Source organism: Herpailurus yagouaroundi, unplaced genomic scaffold (genome assembly GCF_014898765.1).
Source record: "Herpailurus yagouaroundi ecotype Mexico unplaced genomic scaffold, PumYag 100, whole genome shotgun sequence".
Classification (NCBI taxonomy): Eukaryota; Metazoa; Chordata; class Mammalia; order Carnivora; family Felidae; genus Herpailurus; species Herpailurus yagouaroundi.
In genome coordinates, this window is record NW_024412391.1 from 16602124 (window position 1) to 16611684 (window position 9561).

General features: G+C 38.8%; 1 protein-coding gene across 4 annotated transcripts in view; it reads left to right on the forward strand.

Annotated features, from left to right (window-relative positions):
- UBE2H (ubiquitin conjugating enzyme E2 H) overlaps positions 1-9561 on the forward strand; it is a 103215-nt gene that overhangs the window by 19185 nt on the left and 74469 nt on the right. The gene's annotated exons all lie outside the window — the stretch shown is intronic.

Below are 9561 nucleotides of genomic sequence, written 5' to 3' on the forward strand. Positions count from 1 at the left end.
CAGCCCAGAGCCTGACGCGGGGCTCGAACTCACGGACCGCGAGTTCGAGCCCCGCGTCAGGCTCTGGGCTGATGGCTCAGAGCCTGGAGCCTGTTTCTGATTCTGTGTCTCCCTCTCTCTCTGCCCCTCCCCCGTTCATGCTCTGTCTCTCTCTGTCCCCAAAATAAATAAACGTTTAAAAAAAAAAATTAAAAAAAAAAAAAAAAGATTCACTAAAAATTCAAGGTAGACCAGTGGACTTTAACAGTATGAAAAGTTCATTGGTACCGTTCCAGATTCCACATTGCAGTTGGCCTTTAGGAAACTACCCACTTGTCAAGTTTTGGTGTAGTATCAGTGGAAAATGTCGGTATGATCTGAAAAGTCTATTAAACTACTCGTCTTTTTTCTAACTACATTCAAAATGTACCAGATTTAACGCAGAAGCACATAGGACAATCCAGCCCACTTCTGTTAAGCCAGATAGTAAAGAAATTTGCTAAATTTTTTTTTGTTTTGGAAATTATTTTTCATAAAAATGATGTATGTTAAAATGTGTAAAATTTATTATTTTAAATGAATTGATGTTTTTAATTTCAAGATGGTAAATATCCATACAAAAGCTCTTTGGGGTCATCGATTTTTTTTTTTTTAATGGTTTTAATTATTTTTGAGAGAGGGAGCATGAGCAGGGGAAGTGCAGAGCAAGGGAGAGACAGGAGCCGAAGCAGGCTCTGTGCTGATAACAGAGAGCCCAATGTGGGGCTTGAACTCCCGACTGTGAGATCATAACCTGAAGTTAGACGCTCAGCCGAATGAGCCACCCAGGCACCCCTGGGGTCATTGATTTTTTTTTTTTTTTTTTTAAAGTGTGAAGGGTGCTAAAACCAGACAGTTTGAGAACTGCCTTCACAAACGTATGAAGAGAAGTTGTCATGTTGTTGTAATAGGATGTGCTTTATTTGTACCTAGTGTAGTGTTGGCATAATACTAGATTCTTTAATCAAATATTCAAATCAGATTGAATTGAAGTATATAGTAAAGCAGGTAAATCAATACACATTTAGCCTTGAAGGGAAATTGGTATAACATGAAGATGGCAAGTGTTTTCATGTTAGTAAAGAATGCCAGAGTTTACACCATGTTATATAGATTCTAAGACTTTTTTCCTACATCTCCACATCTTTGAAATGGAGATGGCTTTCAGTTGGTAGTGTTTGTCAGCTTTTTTCTTTCTTGGTGTCATGAAATAATGGTGTATTGTCGATATGATGAAATAAGGCAGCACTTTTTTTTTGTCGTTGCATTTTTTGTTTGGAGCTGAGGAAACATTAGACAGCAGTTTACTTCTTGGGCTACGGGATAGGTTACATTAAATTTTATTTTATCAGGCCCTGAGCTGACTCTGGGCAGTTGACAATAGGTCCATTGTTAGAATATCCCATTCATAAAGCAGTTATCTTTATTTCAAGTGAGAAGACTAGACTCTATTGCCAGAATTCAGTCTTTTAAAATAAAGTGTAAAATGTGATATAAGTTTTTTTTATATGCAAAGCTTTTTTTTTTCTATTTAATCATATTGATAGAAACATAATGGTGAGTATTGAGTTATTCCCATTTATGTTGTAAAGCAGGTAAAGGAGGTTGTACTGTGTAGCTCTTAGAAAATGAAGAGTAACAGGATTAAAAAATTATTTTTTTAAAGTTTGTTTTGGCGGGGGAGGGGCAGCGAGAGAGGAATAGGAAGAGAATCCCAAGCAGGTGATTGTCGACATGGGGCTTGAACTCGTAAACTGTGAGATCATGACCTGAGCCGACATCGAGTTGGATGCTTAACCAACTGAGCCACCCCAGAATTAAAAGATTTCAAACATTTCTTTTAATTGAAAAAATTTAAAATTTACCAATACCACATTGAGGCTTGAAGAAGTTGTAAGTTTACCTTTGGCTTCTAGTATTCTGAACCTGAGCACTGTTAATATTTATTCTGTGTGGTCTTATGAGGACCTGGGAAGTACGGATGCTCATTTCTGTATCTTTAGAGTAATTTCTGTTGTCTTGAAGAGGTCTATTAAGAGCTGAATTATTAGATTCTGTTACTAACTTTGTGCTTCTATTTAATTCTGTATAAAAACAAAAAGGACCATAACATGGAGATATAAAGATATACAAATAAATAACATAGGCACCCATTTTTTAAAGATTTTTTTTATTTTTAGTTTTTAAATATTCTTTTTTTTTAAAGTATTTATTTTGAGAGAGAGCACAAGCAGGAGGAGGAACAGAGAGAGGGGGAGAGAGAGAGAGAGAGAGAGACAGAGAATCCCAAGCAGGTTCTGCACTGTCTGCGCAGAGCCCAACAGAGGGCTCGAAGCCAAGAACCACGAGCTGATAACCTGAGTCAAAACCAAGATGCCCAACTGACTGAGCCACCCAGGCACCCCAAGATTTTAGTTAAAAAATTTTTTTTAATGTTTACTTATTTTTGAAGGAGAGACAGAGTTTGAGCGGGGGAAGAGCAGAGAGAGAAGGAGACACAGAATCTGAAGTAGGCTCCAGGCTCGGAGCTGTCAGCACAGAGCCCAACTCAGGGCTCGAACCCGTGAGTTGGGAGATCAAGCCCCACATTGGGTGTAGAAATAAGTTAAAAAAAAGAAAAAAGAAAAAGAAGAAAGAATAGATACTGGGTTGGATAACTAGCAGTGTTGCCACAATGAACGATAAGGGTTTGGTTTTTTTTCTTTCGTTTACATATTTGGGAGCATTATCATTCAGGCTTAGCTTCCGATGCCTTGAATTTTGGTTATAAATGTTATTTCTTACCTTTATCACATGTCTTACAGATTTTGCTTTGCTGGAAGACTGGGTTACATGATAAAATTATTTATGCTGGGGCATTAAGGGAGAAGACAAACCATTCACTTGTCTCTTCTCACTTATAGTTTATCTTCAAACTTGAACTCAAGACCTAATTTGGGAGGTTGGTGTAGAGGAGGGGCAGCATGTTAGGATGAAAGAAAACTGCCTGGCAGACCATCCAGTGTTCTCGCCCTTCGCTCTCTCTGCTGCTCAGTGCTGCAAGGCCTTGTGCCTTTCACTTCCTTCTTGGGTATCTGTTTCCTTACATACCGAGTAAGGAGTTGGCTTAGAGGATCCTAAGTTTTTACAACTTGAATATTGTGATTTTTATCTGTATAGCCATTTTGCATGTAACTTATTGTGTGTATATATGTAACATATGAAAGATCTTCACAGCCATGTGTATACCTGGCATTGCCTTCTAGGGAATAGAGAGTTGGAAATAGCTTTATGAGGGACCTTGGGTGGCTCAGTCGGTTAAGTGTCCGACTTCAGCTCAGGTCATGATCTCACGGTCTGTGAGTTCGGCTCTGTGCTGACAGCTCAGAGCCTGGAGCCTGCTTCAGATTCTGTGTCTCCTTCTCTCTCTGCCCCTTGCCCGTTCATGTTCTGTCTCTCAAAAATGAATGAATGTTAAAAAAAAAATAGCTTTATGACAAATTTTAAATCTTAGTTTGAATCTTATCTTTATAGATATGTATTATAAAAATAAGTTCTGCAGCTTACTACTTTCTTGGTTTGAATTTTTCCTAGGGTTTTTTAGAAGTGTAAAGTAGAAAACCTTGACGTCTTCATTTCTGACTTTCTGCGATAAAATTTTGCTTCGTGTTTAGAAACCTGCATCAATGTTAAGTTTGAGTAGGAGAAGCTCCTGTCTTAGGCCAGTAACAGTTGTTGTCCTTTCATTTCTAGAAATGGATCCTTGGAATTAGTTGAAGTATTCTCAAAAGAACAGTTATTAAAATATTATTCAGTGTTAACTGCTCACCTAAAAATTCAAATGCTTGGCTTACCATGTTTAAGTCACACTTCGACTAACTATGAATAAATGAGTTGTTACCATTATTACAGATGGTAGAATTAAAGCAAGATCTTAAAATCCTTGTCTGGTCATGGGAAGCTGCCAAATTCAGAATGCCTTCTGGTTTTGTCCAGTGGGGTGAGTTGTATCTGTTCCCTGACTGTTTTAGGAGAAGGGGACTTGTGGTTTACCCGTGTCGTGTTTCAGTTTCATTTTGCATGTAGAGTGCATCTTGAAAGGCAGTATGGTTTAGTAAATGGGACAAGGCCCTTGTTAGAATTCTCTGAAACAGTTTAATTTCAAGCCAGTACATTTCTCTCCCTTCTTTGTTCCCTGATCCCTGGTGTTTTGAACAATAGATTTCAGATTGTTTCCATGTTTTAAAACCAGTTCTATCTAATATCAGTCACCTCGGATGTTTGTAATTGGGGTTTTTTAGCTCATTATAGACAAGAATAAGGTATTAAGTTACAGATCCTTTTACTGAAGTTTGGCTTATTGGAAATGTGATTAAGGAAATTGGTTATCAGTTTTATGATTTTTTTCAAATTACCGCATAACTTTTAATCACATAAAAAGTGTCTAAGCTTGTTCAAGCTACTTTAGGTTATGATTCAATAATGCAGAACCAATATTGCAGGTCGGCAATAATATTTACTGGTTAAAATATGGTAGGCCTTTAACTTGCCATATTGTAGATCTTTTTCTTTCAGCTGCCACATTTTTATGAGTAAAACTACAGAAGCAGATAAAACTTCATTTTATTCTGGAAGTTAGTTGGTAAGGGTAATGTAGATAGAATTGCATCACATCGGCATTATGGTGTTTGTTCAACAGATATTCACTGGAAATTTTTCTTTATAGTTTACTATGAAAATCTCAGATACATGAAAGTGGAAAGAATAAAATAAGTGAATACCTGTAGATCTTCCATGTAGACTCAATAAACATTTTGTCATATTTCCTTTATCATATGTTTTTAGTTGAGCCTTTTCCAAGTAAGTTGCAAAAGTCATGACACTTTTACCTAAAATACTTGAACATACATCTTCAAAGAGTAAGTACTTTTCCTGTGCAAGTTCAGTACCATTATCACACCAGAGAATGTTAACACCAATTCCACTGGTATCGTGTAATTTTTCCATAGAGGAAATATTGAAGTGATGAGATTGTTTATCCATTTTCAGAGTATGAAAGCATATGCTCTTACTCTAAACAGTATTAGAAAGACAAAGTTCTGCACAAATTGCTTTAAAACTCATGTTATCGTAGTGGGGAAAATGTTTTTCACACATTCTAATAACTTATAAATTAAGCTTTTAGAGTTTTTCTTTTTCTTTTTTTTTTTGGAGAGGGAGGGAGGGAGACAGACGGACAGACAGACACAGAATCTGAAGCAGGCTCTAGGCTTCGAACTGTCAGCGCAGAGCCTGATGCGGGGCTCGAACACATGGACTGTGGGATTATGACCTGAGCCGAAGTTGGACGCTTAACTGACGGAGCCATCCAGCCACCCCTAAAAATATTTTTTGGATGATGAGATATTTTGAGCACCACAAGAAATAGGAAGAAATCTTGCTGATAATAGAACAGCATCCATTTACTGTTTTGTCAGATCTTAACATTTTGCCGTATTTGTTGCAGACATTTAAAAATTTTTTTTGTACTTTATTTATTATTTATTTATTTTTTGAGAGAGCACACACAAGTGGGAGAACGGCAGAAGAGGAGGAAGGGAAGAAATCTTAAACAGGCTCCATGCCTAGAGTGGAGCCTGATGCCAGGCTCAATCTCACAACCATGAGATCACGACCTAAGCCAAAATCGGGTCAGACCCTTAACCGACTGAGCCACCCAGGTGCCCCAGAAATTTTATTTTTTAAAAAGAGAGAAGACCTGTAGTTAAATTGAAGCCTCTGTGTAGTCCTCCACGATTCCTCTCCCCTCCCCCTCTTCATGAACTAGAAGTTGCAACTTTCTTCAATTCTCTTTCCCCTCATTTTTTTTACTTTCTTATGTATATGTGCATATCCATAAGTAATATTTGTCATTGCTTTGCGTGTTTAAATAAATAGTAGCATACATTTTAGTTCCGTATTTTTAAGATTTGTTGATACTGATAGAAGTAGCTGTACCTCATTTATAAAAGTTACATGCATATACCATATTTTCCTTATTTGTTCATGTACATTTAGGTTACTTTCAATTTTTTGGCATTATATATAGTGCTGTAAACAACATTTATGAATGTCATTTTGAGCACATATGTGTTTCTGTAGGGCAGTAGGGCAAGATTTTCCAGGCTCTTTTGTTCATTAGACATAATAAGAAATGTATTTTACATTGAGACCCAGCGTGCGCACATTACATGCACGGATATAATGGAAGCTGTAGTTCTATAAAAATAAAATAATTTAAAAAAATTTACCCTGAAAAAATCCTTAGCCATACAAGAGACCCATCCTTGAAATAATGTATCTATCCCCTCATTGTAAAAAGTGCTGATCAGGACCCACATTTGACAAATAATGACCTAATGTATATAACCTGAAGCAAAATTGCTTTTTTTTTTTTAATATTTATTTATTTTTGAGAGAGAGAGAGAGAGAGAGCATGAGCAGGGGAGGGGCAGAGAGAGCGGGAGACACAGAATCTGAAGCAGGCTCCAGGCTCCGACCTGTCAACACAGAGCCCAACGTGGGGGTCAAACCCATGAACGGTGAGATCATGACCTGAACCGAGGTCAGACACAACCAACTGAGCCACCCAGGTGCCCCATATAATTGCTGGTCTTAATGGTGCGTGTCTTCAGCTTTGCTAGAGATGAAAAAGTTACTCTTTATTTAAAAAAATTTTTTTAAATGTTTGTTTATTTTTGAGACAGAGCGAGCAGGGGAGGGGCGGAGAGAGAGGGAGACACAATCCAAAGCAGGCTCCAGGCTCTGAGCAATCAGCACAGAGCCTGATGCAGGGCTCAAACCCACAAACTGTGAGATCATGATGTGAGCCAAAGTCGGACGCTTAACCAACTGAGCCACTCGGGTACCCCAAAAAAGTTACTCTTTAAAGTGGTTGTACCAAAAAACTACATTTCCGTCAACAGCATTTGAGGCCTCCTGTTTGTTCATATCCATACCAACACTTGTCTGGCTTTTTTAGTATTTGCTAATGTGATGGATGTGAAATGGTATCCCATTGTTGTCTCAGTCTGTTTTCTAACCAAATATTTTGAGTGCCTTTTCTCTGTGAGGCCCTTGCAAAGCAGTAAGGGTGCTACCATGAAAAGCAAGACATAGCTCCTCTGTTCTAGGAGAGAGAGGTGAACTTTGTCAGCCCTTGAATGACAGAGTGACATAGAGGAGGGAGTAATGCGCAGCCCACTTGGAAACGTGGCTCTTACGAGAGGTGAAGCTTGACCTTGGTCTTGAAAGATGAGTAGGCATTTTCGGACAGCATACAGACTTGAAGGACATTCCGGAGGGAGAAGAGGGAACTAGGCAAAGGCATAGAGCTATAAAAGCCCATCATGAATGTGCACAGAGTTCCTGGATTGGGGAGGCCAAGGCACAAGCAAAGACTCTGCAGACGTGTGGGGGGCTGAGGGAATTGTGTTCTGCAGGCACTGAGAGGCATTGGTGAAGGTTTTAAGTGGGGTATTAACAGATTTTTGTTTGTTTGTTTTATTTTTGAGATAGCGCATGCATGCACGCACACAAGCAGGGGAGAGGCATAGAGAGAGAGGGACAGGATCTGAAGTGGGCCCTGTGCTGACAACAAAGAGTCCGATATGGGGCTTGAACTCACGAACTGTGAGATCATGACCTGAGTCGAAGTCTGATGCTCAACCAAGTCACCCAGGATCCCAACAGGAGAATTTTTTGTTGTTGTTGTTAAGTCTATAAATGGGTTTTGGTATTTTAATATTATGGTCAGTCGAGCTTTTGTTTTAATTTCAGTTTCAGACTCATTAGTTTGGCTCTTATTTATTACTGCCCTTTTGAAACATGCAGATAACAGAAATTGATATTTTTCCTTTGAACTGGGGTTGGTCATTTACTTTCCAAAATAGAAATAATTGTAGCCTAGCACTGAATACATTTGCTCTCATCCATGCCTTCTTGCTTTTAAGAGGCATAGCAGATGGTCTAATGGGTATTTTCTTTCTATCATCAAATCGGAATAGGTGTAGGTTTATACAGGGTTGGTAATTTTAAGAATTTGTGTTTTTGGACGTCTTTCATGAGGATATTTTTGATCTTTGCGTCTCTTGCCATACATCACAGCAAGTATGAATACAGTTGTAAGAACCTCATGTAGAGAGCTTGAGTGGCTCTCGTTAATCAACTGTGTGTGTGTGTAAAGGTGATGATAAGAGCCCTCTCTTTGGGGTCTTGCCACTTTTGGCATTCCTGAGCTGCCAGTCTTTTTTTTTTTTTAAAGCTCCATGCCAGTGTGAGGCTTGAACTCAGGCCCCCCAAGATCAAGAGTTGCATACTCTACTGACTGAGCCAGCCATCATGTGTCCCTCTGCCAGTCCTTTTTAATGGGAGCATTTGTCTTGCTTTAAGACAATTGAAAATTGAGGCTGATCAGCACCCAGTTTAAATAGAAGCAGTTTTAGAGACCAGGTTGGAGGTAGTTGCAGGATTCTGAAACTCTCAGTGCCTTCAGAGAAGAAATGTTAAATGTATAGCACAGAATAGTAATGGTCGTTGGTGTGTGTGTTTGGTTTTAGCTGTTGGTAATGAATCCCACACTTGGGTTTGTTTTAAGGAGAGTACTCAAAGCTATGTTCGTTGAGATGCGGGGGGCAACATGGAATACTGCATAGATATTATTTTTAATTTAGGAAAATCATATGCAGGTAGATTTAAAAAAAAAACTCTTCTAAACCTTACAGTTGAAAGTTGTAGTTTTCTTTCCTAGCTACTTGATGCTTTAAAATCACCCACATCCCTCCATGATATCTCTAAAAGTCTTTTTATTAGCTAAGGACTTATTTCAGGGAGCAGCATACCTGGGATTAAAAGAACTGGACAAGTTTGTATTGCCCAATATTCCTGCCTGTGACCTTTCCTCTCAGAAACCCCCACAGTGTGCGTTCTGTCAGCCTTGTCATCTCCTGTCATCCACTCACAGCCTCCAACACACAGACAACACACACACAGTTTAGCAGGTGCAGAAGGAGTAGGGGTAGAGGGTCTGCTATTAGGGTAGGGGCTGGAAGTGTTCTATTTACTTCCTGCCTTTAGCAGATGTAATACTTGTTAACAGGTTGGCAGCAGACGTGGGATGGATCAGTTGGATACAAGGTGACTGTTCTAAAATAAACAAAATGAAACAGCATAATCTTGAATTTGTGGGCAACATGTGGGACTGAGCAAATGAGACTTTTGCAGGTGGTTTGACCATTAGCTGTGAGCATGCTACCAGTGTGTTAGGCAAGTGGACAGGATGTTCTCTGTGTGTACTGTATAACCTTGAAGCCGTGCATCTATTTCCATTTCCCCAGGAATGAAAGCTAAAACAGAAAAGCTACTTTCCTTCCTTTAGCTTTCAAAACAAAAGTAAGGCTTGCAAAGTCTGGACCTAGACTGTTGCATAGTGTTGGAGAGGATGCTTCTTGTCCTGAATTTGATTTTTGATAGGGATTTCTTCTTTCTTTCTTTCTTTCTTTCTTTCTTTCTTTCTTTCTTTCTTTC